The 16510-nt window shown below is 42.8% G+C and overlaps 1 protein-coding gene across 1 annotated transcript in view; it reads right to left on the bottom strand.

Annotated features, from left to right (window-relative positions):
• Positions 1-16510, bottom strand: part of LOC124805421 (semaphorin-2A-like) — a 1298470-nt gene that overhangs the window by 176755 nt on the left and 1105205 nt on the right. The gene's annotated exons all lie outside the window — the stretch shown is intronic.

The raw sequence follows: 16510 nt of genomic DNA, 5'->3' as shown, positions 1-16510 counted from the left end.
TCCGATCAGGGGCTCTCCTCACGGGCGCCACCCAGCCACAGCAAGGGCCGTCTGGCACGGCGGCCATTGCCGGGAGTTCCGATGCTCCAGGATGACGAGCAACCACTCCAAGGCATGCATGAGGAGGTCACAGCTCAGGTATCAGAAGTGTGATCCCTGTGTGTTCAGGGGGCTCAACCAAAAGGGTACATAGCGACCCCACCACATGGGCTGGCTACCGTGCTGGCTATGCACCCTAGCATCAGACAACGACGTAGAAGAAAAGGTGGAATATACTAGGAGGGTACACGTCGGAGACACTAGGTAAGGTGCTCTTCCCCAAATGGCTCACACTACGGAAGAGAAATTTTGGAATGGAGGTCAAACCCCAGAGGGGGACCAAGGAATGCCAAAAGGAGGAGATGATTACGCAACAAAGCCAGAGTGTAAAACCAACAGAACCAGGAGGATAGCGGGGGCCAACATAAGCAAGAACACCAATAGAGGGAGAGGAGAGGGCGAGGGGAAAGGGGTATGGAGGTGAAAGGAGGGGAAGGGAAAGGAAATGCAGCCCGGGAGAGAAAGAAGGCTGCAATGGCTCGGGGCCCCGTGCTCGCCACGCACGTATCCACGAAAGAGTTGTGGACCCCCTGGGGGGGATTCCCGGCGGGGTCAGGGATTTCCTCTGCCTCGTGATAGCTGGGTGTTGTGTGATGTCCTTAGGTTAGTTAGGTTGAAGTAGTTCTAAGTTCTAGGGGACTGATGATCATAGATGTTAAGTCCCATAGTGCTCAGAGCCATTTGAACCATTTGAATTAAAGTGTGAATTAATTACATTTTTGTTTTGTCTCTCTGTGTGCCAACAAGCTTTAAAGTATCAATGTGTGAATGACCTCTGGTGGAATAAACGGACGAGAGAATCACTTTTATGTGGCGTTTCTTCACCAGAAACCTCATCGGACTTCTATAATACAGCAAATCGCCAATATGTGGTGACCACTATGTTTAAATCCATTTACCCGCTGATAAAACGTCTTCAGTGCTTACGCAGAACCTATCTGACCTTATCTGTAAACTTCTGAAACTGATCCCCCGCCAATGAGGAACCTGTGACGAGGCTTGTAAGCTACAAGAAACATCTACGCGTCATATCTGTTTCAAAGTGTGGTTTCAAAGGGTATACTAATTACCCTTATTAATAGTCATCGCACATAATTGACAAGCCATATTAATCCACCCACGTGAGATGGAAAAGAATCTGCTAGCAGCTTCTCACGAAAAACCGTATATGTGACAGATTAATAAAGCATTCAACATGAGTATTGTTTCTTAAATGGTACTTGAAGATAAGTAACTTACTCCTGGTATCAAATCTTCACTATCATAAGCTAAACTCACGTGAAAGCACAACCGAGTCCTTTGACAGCTGGGTAATTACTTTCCGCTTCATAGCTAAACTCTGCACCGTGAGCGTTGCACTAGTGGCTGACTACAGTGCAGTGGTAGTCAGGTCGGCCCTGTTTCGGTGTGGCTTTGTGAGCTCTACGGTATGTTGTCAGAACTCTTCAAATAGAGGAACGGGCCGCCGTGACAAAACTAGAAAATCTGCTGAAGTTTAAGTAGCAGAAAAACACGAATTCTTTTAAATCCATTAGTGAAAACAAAGGATTCGTCATATCACAGTCAACAAATAATTCTTTCGCGAATTCCATCCTACAGTTGGCAAATGTCGTTTGAAATTTTCCTAAATTGTACCATTACTTTACCCATAACATGGGTATTTAAATGTACTCGGCGCACAAATTGTTAGGTATCAACGATTTCAGGGAATGTGCTGGTATTAATGTTCGTTTTAAAGAGGTTATACTTCATTAAAAGATATGGTAGCTCTAATTCACATATTTTCATCTTAAAAATGCATTATTCCACATTTCTGTTGCATATGCTACTTACTTCAGTGAAACCTTGGAGGTAGAGGGCAAAAGCCTACAACTGCGCTACAGAAAAGTATCGTGCTCGTACAACAGCGTGAAAATAATTCTACACAGAAAATCAATGAGTTAAATAGACATTTGAGATACTAAATTAATTTCCATAGTCAATGCGATGACAGCACCTGGAAAATAAAAACTAATGATGTAGTGTCTCCGTTGGAAAATGGAAATAAAACAGAAGGAAGAGCAGGCGTAGCTCTCCCAGGTCACAGACGGGCGAAATTAAAGTATATTACTCGATGGTTATTGTTTTGTTCAGCACGCACAACGACGATGCTGTGCAAATCATGAACAAAAGCTAAAAGCTGAGACGTGTAAGCCAAACCGTTTGCTGTAAATGTTCCACATCTCGAGTTACCTTTACAATAGGAACAGCTGCAGTGTGACAGAAACAGGTTTTATTGATGTGGTGTCTCCGCCAGACACCACACTCGCTAGGTGGTGCCTTTAAATCGGCCGCGGTCCATTAGTATACGCCGGACCCGCGTGTCGCCACTGTCAGTGATAACAGACCGAGCGCCACCACACTGCAGGTCTAGAGAGACTTACTAGCACTCGCCTCAGTTGTACAGCCGACGTTCATAGCAATTGTTCACTGACAAATACGCTCTCATTTGCCTAGACGATAGTTAGCAAAGCCTTCAGCTACATTTGCTACGACCTAGCAAGGCGCCGTATTCAATTGATAATTAATATTATGAAGCATGTACCGTAACGAGAGATGTTCTACAATTGTGGATTAAAGTTAAGTATTACATCATCTACGTACTTTATTTACTATTCTCAAGATATTGTCCTGTTCCAGACCTCACGCCAGTCAGCGTGTAATTAAACGCGTGCATTTCGGCCTCCTCTAGAAACACAGTGTTGGCTCTTCTGCCAACACTACAATTGACATACACCCCGTGTCATATTATGTATTGTGCAGCTCCGCAAGCGCGTAAATGAGATGAAACAAGTTCGGATGGGCACAATAGTAAAAAGGCGTCGCGGGATACCACCATTGAAATTTATAAAAAGGAGAGTTGTTGCAACATTTCGGACTGAAAAGATGACACCATTTTTGCCCCAGTGGTGCTGGAAGTTTATCGACCAGTGCGAACGCAGGCTTAGATTTACGGGCAGTATATGCAGCAGGCAATGAATCACTTGAATTGTCAGCAAACATTTTGATGAGCGATGGTCGTGATTAGCCGCCATGTTTGCCGGCTGGGGCATTAGCATTAAATTTGGCTTTTCTCGTCTACTTGCTTAAACATGGAAATTCATTAGTAAAGATGCCCTCTCACCTTGAAGTCAAGCTCGATATCACCACTGTTGTTAGAGGTTGATCTCTTGCTCTACTTTATCATATGTTGCGTAATTATTGATGTGTTGTGAACAGCCATTACGGTGTGTGACACCATTCTCCGGTATAGGAGAAATCAGTATAGACCAGAATGCATTTAAGAGGATGTAAAGGAGCTACAGAGATTTGTGCGAGAAACAAACAGTGTCGGAAGAAGGAATATGACAAAGCAGACCTTAAAGTAAATAGAAATGCTAAAAATAGGTGAGGGTTAAATATTTTACAGTGGTTCTCGTTAAACATGTATTTCATTCTGTTATGGTGGAACAATAAAGAAAATAAGCGAATTTTAAGGAAATAAAAGATCAAAGATTGAGGAAAACTAAGTGCTAAACTGTCATTTTGTGGAGCCATCATGAAACGCAACAAAACGTTCGGCATGAGACTGTGTCGCCAGAAGAGCTATTGCATGTATTCCTGCATTAGTGGCAGTGCATCTGCTTCGATAGTAATTCGTAGGTGGAATAATTAATAGCTTATAGGTACGCAGTTACTAAGTGGTCTGTCAGTACTCGTTTTCAAATAATACTGTGTGCAGTGAAGACACGGTCAAAAGTGTAAGGAATGGCTCGTAGGAAGTGGGACCATTTTAAACACTGTTTGCTGTGGTATCGCGTAATTTCAGAGGGCGCAGACGAGTGTTCTGAGAAAACTGTATGGTTTCCGTTCGCGTAAGAAGTGCAGCCATGAGTATTGAGACCATTCACTTTACGCAGTAGCAAGAAAGGCGACGAATTTCAGGGACTAAACATACCTATTCGCCCAGCATGAACCAACCTGAAACATTGCGATGACTACAATATTGTCTGTTATTGAAAGGTCGTATGATGTTGAAAACTACGTGGACTGATAAGGTAAGGAATGAGGTGGTTCTGCGTAGTTTCGACGAAGAAAGGGACATACGAAAAACATTAATAACAAGAAGGGATAGCATAATAAAACATATGTTAAGACATCAGGCAATAACTTCCATGGTATTAGGGGGAGCTGTAGAGTGTAAAAACATGTAACGAAGACAGAGATCGGAATACATACAACAAATAATTCAGGACGTTGGGTGTTAAGTGTTCCTCTGAGATGAAGAGGTTGGTACAGGGGAGGAAGTCGTGGCAGCCCGCAGTAAACCAGTCACTGATAACTGAAGAAAAGTAATCATAAAGAGAGAGTTAAGCATTATCCATTCCATTAATACCTGATCCCAGGATAATGTTCGAACGACGTTGGTGGAGGACTACAACAAACTGTTGGCTCCACTGGGTGTTAATAATTGTACGACACGAAGAGTGTTGTGACTGACAACTAATCATAGATGCACCTCGTGTGATACTAAGCACTCCTGCTGAATCCACTGTTTCAATTATTGTGCTCGAGTGACCTGCCAGGTGCAATCGTTTACGAAACACACTTCAGAGAGCGAACCAAGTGTCTCTACTGAGCAGGCCCTCTACCACTAGTATGTCAACAGTGACTTTTAGGACGCAATCCCAAAACGATGAGGTCTGTCACTGTTTGGTCATATTTCACTGAGCCTCCGGCAGCTATGCAGCGTTCCGCAACTGCAGATTTCCGGGACGTCCTAGACAAGAATAAAGACGACGTCAATACGGGAATTGATGTATACGTGAAAACCACCCACACTGATTGCAAATCAGTGGTCTACCAAATCCCCTGCCAATGCGGCAAGGAATATATTGCGGAAACTGTACTAGTGGTAGAGATGAGGCGCCATGAACATCTGCGTTGCACTGAATTACGCCAAACCACCAGTCACCTGTAGCCGACCAGAGTACAAAAACATTCCGTACTATAGATTACAATAAAGCTAGATATTTATGCAGGCTTTTCTTCTCGGATTGCGTGGTTAAACAAACCATTGAAGTTAGGGACGAGGGCGGCATCATTAATAAAGATAGCTGCCTGCAACTAACCCATGCTTGGTAACCAGCACTGATCAGAGAAAAGGCAAAGCGATCCCACACAGCGTGGAGCACAGTCGACGGCGGTTGCGTGGAGACTGGGGACCGTGGGTAGCAGCTGGGTGTCGTTGGACTTGGCTCCTTGTAAATCCAAGGAGCGGCACTGGTACGTCGATTAAACTTTAGTCATTTGATGCTATGGAGAGGAACAGTTCGGTGACTTCCGAAGACATTTGAAATGTCCCCATGTCAACACCGGATATACTAGCAGTTAGAAAAATTCACCAGATACGCTGGTTACGAGGAATGGGGAATAGTTGCACCACAGAAACCGACACAAACGGGCCAATACGGGCATAATCTTTCAAATCATCTCCTGAGCCAGGGAACAGGTACGATTAAAATGCTCGTGGCACGCAAGATGGATACGTGAGCTGCAGAACTTTGGAGACCCCTGGAATTAGTTCCTAGAAATATTGTGTACTCTACCAGTTATGTAAGTAGGGCATAATGATAGAGGGAAGCCAAACAGAATATGAGACACTGTCTCAAATAGGTTAAGCACAAAAGGTGATAACTCGCAGTTTCAAGAATATACCTCATACAGTGTAGGTGGGGAAAAGTCTGTTGAAATAACTAGGAGATCCATCAATGCCCAGATCATCGAACATGAACTGTATTGACAGAAGTGTCAAATGGGCACAATATTTCAGTAAGCGACCACGTTACCATCAGCAGGTGTGCAGACGAACTGAACGTCGAGGCGCCGGCTCCAGGCTTTTATCCTCCCCCCCCCCCCCCCCTCCCCCAATCGAGTTGTTCCAAACACGGTCCGCGCCCAGGCTCGGAGCATCCAACAAACGTTCGGTTCAGGGTCCGAGCCCAGGGGCTCCTGCCGGCGGCGTCTTCTTTGTCTGTTCTCGAAGTCAGTTAATGGTGAGATATCTTCTTTCTCCTTTTAATCAGATTCAAAGCCGTTTCCCAGGCCTTACTAACGATATAACCGCTATCTAGAATGATCAGATGTTCCCATACTCGAATCTCGAAAGATTCGCTAGTGACAGTGTCCCAGTATTTGAACGTCTGTATCAAAAGCTTGGGCTGGTCTTAATCATTCTGTGTAATTTCGAGAAGGAATGTACAGCAACCACCGACTTGTCAGGCTACTGCAGTCTGGTGTGCCGTTGATTTCTTGGCAATGATCTTCGATGGTACACACCGTTTGACCTATGTAAGTCACGCCACATTCGCAGGGGATCTGGTAGACTCCATTTCCGTAATCCTAGATCGTCCTCGACATTACGAAGCAGTGCCCGAATCTTAAATGGTGGCCGAAAGAAAGTCTTTACTTGATGTTTTTGAAGAATTCGACCTACCTTTCCGATAAAGCGCAACAGAACGGAATAAATGCTATGCCCCTGTCTTGCTGAGGTTCCCTTTCTGTTTCCTCCGGTTGTACAGCCGGTGTGGGACTTAGAGCTCTCCGAATTTGCTTCTCTGTGTAGCCGTTTTTCCGGAAAACGGTCGTTAGATGTTCCAGTTCTTTGTTAAGGCTTCCATTGTCAGACAGGGTATGGAACCTGTGAACCAATGTTTTGAGGACGCTGTTCGTCTGTGCTGGATGATGGCAGCTGTTTGCATATAAGTAAAGGTCAAACGGCGTAGAGGTACTAAGATGACGCCACCGACACGAGCCTCTGGGTGCGGACCGCGAACGGAACGGATGCTGGACTTTGCGCGTCTGGGCGCGGACCGCGTTTGGAACACCTTGGGGAGGGGTGGGAGGGGGGTGGGCGAGAGGAGGAGATGAAAACCCGGCGCCGGCACCTCGGCGGTCAGTTCGTCATCGCACCTGATGGTGGCAACGTCGTGGCTTGCCGAAACACTGTGCCCGTTGGACACACACCCGGATGTTCACCCGTGAACTCTTTCGTCATGAAGTACGCTGGGAAAATTGAAGAATCACGTGAACTGTACTGTAGGCACGTATTGGTGGATGAATTGAGTGTGTCGAGAATGCACACTGTGACGCCGACCATGTAATAAAATTCACCGACACTGATTATGCCTGTGGAAAGGAGATGCCCAAGCTGTTTCTTGAGGGAGCATATAAAGACGTATTAACATGACAGCAGTTTTAACAAAAAAGAGTAAAGTCTCAGTGTAAACGGATCTTGGGCTCCCAGAATAATGTCACGTAGAGGAAGGCGTAAGCAGATGAATGACGAACATTTAACTACACTTAACGAAGGTTTATTCAGCACTTGCAGATAAAAGAACGCGGAGCGAACTGCCTCCGGCCAGAACACATACGATATATATATACAGCTACAGAATATTCCAGTACAATGATTCTTGCCATTGTGGATACTTCTAGAATGTACTCGAACAGAATATAGAAATTAAAATTTTACAGTTCAGAACTCACGACCCTCAACTTCATAAATAACATCAGACAGCTGTCTTACAACCTTATAAGGTCCAAAGTAGCGCCTGAGGCTCAGAGACCAACCTTCCGAACAAGAGTGAAGATCCAGACGAGGTCACCAGGCTGGTAGACAACAGGGCGGTGGCTCGCGTCAAGGTAAGAATCACAGTAATGATGATCAGAAAACGTCTTTCCGAAGTCCGCACGGCAAGTATATATAACTTTCAGATTAGGGCTCGACTGTAGTGTATCACCAGAAATGGATTATGCATCCTAATTAATGTAGACCATTTGTGCAAGTGAAATGTCAGAAAAAAATTCGAAGAAACACTGGCCGAAGATAACCGAGACGATCCAACGGGCATAAATCCTCAATAATTTGTCAAATAACAATTGAATTAAATAATAATTGTGCCAAATAACAGTTGTGCCACTCAAAAACACTTTTCTTCACGATTGCCTTCTGTTCTTTGTGTTAAATGTGTACTTGAATCGTTTACACTAAAATAAACTCATGTTCCTGTAAAAGCATACTTTCCTATTTTTTATGATGTAACATTGATGTTGGTAACATAGTCTATTTTTCAATGTCATTTGAAAGCAATCCATAATTATGGCAGTTCCCAGTTAACATCCTAGAGGGAAGTATTTAAAAACACTTGCCAAAAGTTACGAATAGTTAAAACGTTAAACAAGACCCACCTTTTGTAGGCTACGTACTGTGTTTTTGGGCTGTGGATGCAGAACATAGGTCTGAATCTTAACTCATCGAGAACTCAGACAGCCATAGTCTCTCAAAAAAGACTACTAAGCTACAGTTCAACAAATCTCTTCGACATCTAATCCAAAACGGCACAAAAATAACCTTTTCTACTTCTGCAAATAACTAAGAGATAATTTTGGACTATTAGTTAAACTGGACTGAACAACCAAGTACAGTGTCTAAGACGATGCCATCACTTTATTTATTACAGAAATCTAATAACTTAAAAAATAAATAAATAAAAAAAGTTCCTCTCGACCTTGAAACGAATCTCGTGAACCCACCAAGACTGAATTTCTTTATGGTTATACTGTACTTTGTGGAATTTCATATAACTGACCCGGAATAGGACTGGCGACGATTGCTTGGGAGCGACACATTTGCGATGTTGGCTGTTTTGTATATGTCTTCTATGCCTACGAACAAGTTACGTGCCGACAAGCGCAGACACTATTTGCCCCATCATCTTTTCACTCACTGAACTGCCTCTTACTCATGTTCAACCCATACGCTGATATATGAACAACACAGCAGAATTCTTTCTGTACCTGTTCATGGTTCCCTCTGCATTCTTAAAATCATTTTCTCTATCAGTAACCCGTATTTTGAATCATCTTCTTCAACATACAACATACAATGGAAATTAAATTCGTTACAACTTTCAAAATACAAAAATGATTCATTTTCCATTACAATATCTATGCCCTTCATATATTTGTCTTCATCTCACTCCTCTCAAAAAACATCTCTACATCGCTATCCTCCCTGCATGTCGTAGACTTCGTTATTCAAAGTTTACAGTTTCGTAACAGGTGTTTTCAGTGTTATTTCCATATTCGGTTCTTTCATTAACCGTTCCGTTTCTCATAAACTAAAAACGGCTTCAAATGTGCGAAACATCATTTTATTGTTATTCTTAATGCGCTTCGTTATTATTATTATTATTATTATTATTATTATTATTATTATTATTATTATTATTATTACTAATGCCAATTCATATTCTTGCACAGGGTGGGTCAAATAAAAGCAGCACGGAGATGTTGAAACCATTTGTGGCAGCGTTAACGGAGGAGGAAAAGACTTTCAGTTACTTCCAACAGTATGGAGAAACTGCCCATACAGCCGGCAGAACCTTGGAGCACATTTACACAGTCTTCACGCCTGACAGAGCTGATAGTAAGCGGAGGTCAGTCTGGTAGCAGCCCTAGCTTGCCATGCAGGTCACTTGATCTCTTAGTGTGCGACTACTTTGTATGGGGAGCCCTTATGTCTAAGACATTTCACAACAATCCTCACAGTCTTCAGGAAGTGCAGCAGAACATTTTGAATCAGATTGCAGCAATTCCAGCAGTCCACTTTCGATCCGCCTTCAGCAACTTGTTACCCTGGGTCCAAAAGTGCCAAGAGATGAATGGCGGTCAATTTCAACATGTACTATAGTCATGTTAGTACTGTAATTCCTTTCCTCTGTATCGTTTATTTCTACCCGGAAACTCTGTTCTCTGGGCAACTGTTATTTGTTCCTGTACTTTGATACATTTTTCAGACTTCGCCCTGTAATGGAAGATTAACATATTTACATATTCCTTTTTTACATGATGACTGTCACTTGTAAGGCGCTGGCCTTTTTCTGAAATTACAGAAATTACTCCAGAAAATTAAGGTTCTCCAGACGTGAAAACATGTTCTAAGGTAGAACATGGTGATGCACTTATGAATATGTGTTTGGTTGAAATTTTTACGCATTGCATTCTACAGAATCTTGCCAATACTGTATACATTACTACTCTACAACACACCAACAACTATAGGTGAAATCTTATTAAGCAGAAGTATTATCAAAGAACTGATACCAGTTAAATACATTTTAAAATACAAGCCATTGAAAGCTAATACAACTTTTCATTTTCAATACAGCTAAAAGAAATTAAACTAACTTAGTTCGTTTGCATGTATATCATGTTTCATGGTAAAAGTTCTTCATCTGTTTCAAGTACAAGATGGGGCACGACTGAGAAATTTTGGCTAACTGTCCACATGTTATATGGAATGTAAAGCTTACTAGTGCAGATACTTCTCTTGCCGACTAAGGGCGGTGTATTGAACAACGTTATATCAGTATTTACGTCATTCGCAGCCTAATAACTATAGTTATTACAAGTGGTACGTTTCCAGTGTTGTTAGTACGTCCAAGTACATGTGGCAAGAAGAAGCCATAACCCCTAGTTTCCTATGGGCAGCAGGTCAGGTGTTAAAATGTCGACAAGTAGAGACAAAATTGACAGTCTATACCGACAGGTACAGTCAACTTGGTGGTGCAGTTTCCGACCACTGTGGCCGAGCGGCTCCAGGCGCTTCAGTCCGGAACCGCGCTGCTGCTACAGTCGCAGGTTGGAATCCTGCCGTGGGCTTGGATGTATGTGATGTCCTTACTTAGGTTAGTTAGTTTTAAGTAGTTATACGTCTAGGGGACGGATGACCTCAGATGTTAAGTCCCATAGTGCTTAGAGCCATTTGAACTTTTTTTGGTCGCAGTTAACATCGGACAATGGATTATGTGACGTGTGTGTGAGAAGACTGTTCGGTGAAAAGAAAAAACAACCAGTTCACTTTTATGTGCACATATCACGGTATCACATACAAAACCATCTGCACTTGTACCCGTTACACTTTGTAGAAATAGTTCTAAAAAGTATTGCGTTTTGCGTTTTATTCATCGAAAATCCTGTACCTAAGGAGTTAAAAATATGTTCCTAACAGCTTTAATATATTAAACAGCACTTCAATGTGTGTCATGCGAAATATGTAAAAATATTGCGCAAAACATAACCTCATGTCTAACAACAATAAAAACTGTGGAAAATTCCAGAAACTGCTTATGGCCGTCTCTAGTGCGAATTAGTTCATGCGATTCTAAAACCAGTCGCTACACCACAGTATCGGCCAAAAACCTTCATGTGTGTCCCGGTGCGCCATCCCCTAATTACAACACTCTCCTCACTGTTATTATTTCCCTTGGTAATTATAACTTTTCTAAAATGTTCACATGTGTGCGAATTCCTAAGGGACCAAACTGCTGAGGGCATCGGTCCCCAGACTTACACCCTAATTAAACTAACTTATGCTAAGAAGAACACACACACCCATGCCATAGGGAAGACGTGAACCTCCGGCGAGAGGGGCCACGCAATCCGTGACATGGCTCCTCAAACCTCGAGGCTATAAATTTTCTCAGTATAACTTCTAACAAGGAGACGGCACAACCGTTGGGTCGGGGATTTGTCCGCAATTTTGTGTGGTGAAAGAGGACCCCTAACACCTCACGTGGTTAAAATAAATATTAGGACGCACTACCCGGAAAATCCCGGAAAAAATAGATCCAAAGCTTTTTTAGGTGCCTTATGAGTATAAAATGTTAGTACGCTGCCGAGCCGCCGTCTGGCCTAGGTGTTTAGGGCTCGCATTCTTACGCCAGAGGTCTCGTGTTCGATTCCTCCTCTGGCACTTTTTTCCTTCTGTTTCATTTTCTTTGGTTATTCCACCAATTATTCAGAAAGTTTCCCAAACCTACATTATCTTTAACAAATTAGTTTCATTATTGAATAAAAATTATTTTCTTTTTCTCCAACACAATTCATGGCGATAGGTTTTCCATTTTTCATTGTAAAGTATACCAGGAGAAACATTGCCTTTTTAATCAGAATAACAAAGTCTATTGGAAAACAGTCAATTTTTATACATATAATAATTATGAACAAGAACCGAAGTGGTAATTATCGTAAAAACAAGCAAAGCAATAATTTTTGCGACATCTTGTGTAACATATAAAAGCGGATTTTTTACAATCACAGGGCGTTTGCAATAAATCTGTATAAAAACGTGCCCCATTAACGTTTACGAAAATGTTTCTAGTTTCTGACAATTTTGAGGAAACCAGGCATATTGAATCATGTCTCGGAATATTGGTGACGATAATTGATGGTGAATTATAGAATGAATTTTTTGTACAATCTTCCCGTGAATTAATTTTACGGTTCTCCTGTAACAATGCGCTGCAATTTTGTAAGAAACAGAAGAAAAAATAAAGTGCCGGAAGAGGAATCGAACCCGAGACCTTTGGCGTAAAGGTCCGAGCGCTAACGGTGTAGGCCAGACGGCGTCTCGGCAGTGGACTAACATTTTATATTCATAAGGCACCTAAGAAACTTTGGATCAATTTTTCTCGGGAATTTCCGAGTAGTGCGTCCTAATATTTTAACCACGTGAGGTGTTAGGGGTCCTCTTTCACCACACAAAATTGCGGACAAATACGCTTCCCCACGGTCGTGCCGTCTCCTTGTAAGACAAACATAATTGAACCAAAAATACACATAGAAACTGAGAAAGTTTTTATAATAATTTTTGGTATGTGTTGTTGACGGCCAGGAAAAATATACAGTTAACAATAGATTAATAACATTAACATCTTCGCCGAAAATCATGTGCTCAAAGCAAATAACTATCATTATCCGTCAGCACATATACCAGTTAATACCGGAGAGAAATTACATTTTATATTCATATCATCTTATAACAAAAGAGTTGGATCGTTTTCGTGAGGAAAATCATTTCACGTGCAACCCCTTCAGGAAAGTCCCGAGCCGTTAATACCGGCTAACCCCGTGCGGCCCCCGACGCCTGAGAGATAGGCCGCCGTGCACGTCTCCAGAGACAGCGTCTCGAGTTAGCGGCGCTGCTGCCTCCCTGCTGCCTTGATCGCGACCGCCGCGTATGCAAAGCAGTCGGCTATTCTGCTCAAACTTGCTTCCCCGATAAGTAAACTTTGCTGTGCGTGCGACCGAGATATATGACTGACGCATCTCCTAAGTTATTTATTCCTCAACTCGCTCGACGAAGAAAAATCGGATATTCGCGAGGATGTGCTCTTAACTCTATGAAACAAGTTTCAGGGGACATACATTCTGCAAACGAAAGTAGACGATATGAAGGAGACTCGGTTACCGAACCCGACATAAATTTTCTGCAGGTAGAATGAAATCCTATCGGGATCGAAACACGGGCGTCCAGGAGATAGCCGTTGTTCCAAAAATTCAGCAAGCTAGCGAAACGCCAATGCGTATTTCCTGCCACCGTGCCGTAAAACACACACACACACACACACACACACACACACGAAGAGAGAGAGAGAGAGAGAGAGAGAGAGAGAGAGAGAGAGAGAGAGAGAGAGAGAGACGAGAAGAAGAAACTAAACGTGTTGTTAGAAAAATTCTTACGAAAAAATGACATATCTTGTACAAAGCAGCTCTCCAAGTTTTGTTTCAAAATTAGCGCTATGTAGTTGCAGAGTGCAACACCAGGAGCACGCATGACAGAACATCTAGACATTGGATTGGATTGTTTGCGGGAAGAGACCAAACAGCGAGGGTATCGTTCTCATCGGATTAGGGAAGGACGGGGAAGAAAGTCGGCCGTGCCCTTTCAAAGGAACCATCCCGGCATTTGCCTGGAGAGATTTAGAGAAATCACGGGAAACATAAATCAGGATGGCCGGACGCGGGATTGAACCGTCGTCCTCCCGAATGCGAACATCTAGACAAATCATCCGGTACGCATTGTTGCATCGAGTTTGTTCGTGCCTAGAAATAAGCAACCCAGTTTTGAATCGAGACAGGATAGCATTCGTCACAGCACATGGGAAAGAAAAATGTTAGTACAGTATTAGTTAACTGCAGAGGCGTGAATGGTAGGGTCCCGGAACAAGTCTCGCTAATAAACGGTAACAATGCACACAGAGTACAAGGGACGGAAATCTGGCTAAAACGAGAGATGTCAACAGGAATGAAATTCTAAACTACGACTGAAATGTACACTGGAAATATCCGTTGAACGCTGGTGGAGGTGTGCTTACAACAACAAAAAGATACAATATCTAGTGAAATCAATACAGGTAAACAATGCGAAGTAATCTTTGTGAATGAAGCGTTGGAGCAGGATCGAACACGGCCATCGGATGCTTTTATAGACCCCATCCCTCAGCAGCAGTAGCTGCGGAACATCTGAGGGGAAACACTGAAAACATCACTTTAGTCTCCCGCTGTACAGCTTGAAAGTTGGAACCTCCACCTAAAAATTACGTGACCGGAAAATGCTTTCCGGTCGCGTAAGTTTTAGGTGTAGGTTTCAACTTCCAAGCTGTAGATGAGGACACTAAAGTGATTACGATGGCTAGTAGGGATAGAGACTCGTGAGAATATGTTCTAAATGCCTTATCCAAAAATTACTTTGAGCGGGAACTCATGTAACCGACTCCTTAAGATAATATCTCATTTTTAGGTCTGTTAGTATCAAACAGAGCCAAACTTTATGACTCAGAGTAGAACATGAATATACGATCATTAGGCCGTTATAGCATCACTGAACACGTCTGTAAATAGGAATAGAAAGAAAGGCAGGAAGATCCTTTTGCTTCCCAAGAATTAGAAGAAACAGAAATCCTAAGAAATCTTCGTCTTATGTTAAATCAATAAATGGATCGAACCCATTTCTCCAGACACTCTGTGAGCATAATGGCACTGAGGATGACACAGAAACGGCCGAAATACTAAGCATCTTTTTCCAAATGTGTTTCATAAAGGAAGATCGCACTGTAGTTCCTCCTTAAATCGTCGTGCGAACTACACAATTACAGATATTTAAATAAATAACCAAAGGGTATAAAAGTAACTGAAATTACTCAACAGAGGAAGGTCATTGGATATCACGGAATAAAAATTCGATTCTACATAGACTACGGGAAAGAACTTGAACCTCTTGTAGTAGCAGCGTACCGTAGGCCTCTGGTAGACTGGACAAGGGAGAGGAGATTAGTGTTTCAAGTCTCGTCGACAGTGAGATCCTTAGAGGCGGAGCCCAAGCTCGGAGTAGGGAAAGATGGGGAAGGAAGTCGACCGTGCCCTTTCAATGGAACCATCCTGGCATGTGCACGAAAGGATTTGGAGAAATCACGGGAAACGTAAATCGAGATAGCCGGACGCGGATTTGAAGAGTCGTCCTGCCGAATGCGAGTCCAGTGTGCTAACCACTGCGCCACCTCCCTCGTTTCTTGTAGACTGAGCCTTCATAATGATTGGAAAATAGCGAGGTCTTTCCCGCTTTCAAGAACAGTCGTCGTAGAAACGCAAAGTGCTATAGGCCTGTCTCTGACATCGGTCTGTTGTTGAGGTCTGGAACATGTTTTATTCCCACGTATTATTGCACTTCAGCAGCCCGAAAATGTCCTTTGTACGGCTCAACATCGGTCCCTGGTTGATCGCGTCTTCCTTGATATTCGAAAGGCGTTCGTTACTGTGCCACGTGGCCACCCAATGAAGAAAATACGAGCGTACTGACTGAATACTTTCTGCCAAACAGAACAAGCATGTCATTCTTGATGCAGGAAAATCTTCAGACGTAAAAATAAATTCGGGAGTTCCCAAGGGAGTGTTATAGGACCATTACTGTTCACAATACACGGGGTGTTTGGGTTTAAATGCAGATATTTTTATTCGTGACTTAGGGCAGTGTGCTGAAAAACAGTACATAGGTATTTACTTCTGCGGAGTAATAATTATAGCTGTTAGGAGTTTATGTTTTTAAGTTCGTTAGTACCTCCAAGGATGTGTCCCAAGAGCAACTAAGCTTTAATGCTTATTTTCCTCTGAGCAGGAAGTCAGTTGTTGAAGTGTGGCTGCGTGGGCGCAAAAGGTTAGTCTATACTGACAAGCGTAGTCCACTTGGTTGTGCAGTTGCTACTGTGCGGAAAACTTCAGGCAGTAAATTATGTGATGAGTTTATGGGAAGGCTGAGAAAAACAAAACTAACACCCTGAAGTGGGTGTGCATTAAGGCACCAATGATCACATTGTATGCGCTTCTGTCCGTAACACCCTGTACATAAATGACCTAGTCGATACAGTCAGAAATTCGATGACGCTTTTTGAGGCTGATGGTTGCAGTGCTAGAAAATTTTAGCGAAATGCAGACAAAGCTGCAGAGGATCGGTGCTTGTGCTGGTGTGACAAATGTCTCTCAACATATACGA

Source organism: Schistocerca piceifrons, chromosome 7, assembly GCF_021461385.2.
Source record: "Schistocerca piceifrons isolate TAMUIC-IGC-003096 chromosome 7, iqSchPice1.1, whole genome shotgun sequence".
NCBI classification, from domain to species: Eukaryota; Metazoa; Arthropoda; class Insecta; order Orthoptera; family Acrididae; genus Schistocerca; species Schistocerca piceifrons.
Note: the sequence above shows the minus strand (reverse complement) of the source record. Positions and strands in the feature narration are given on the sequence as shown.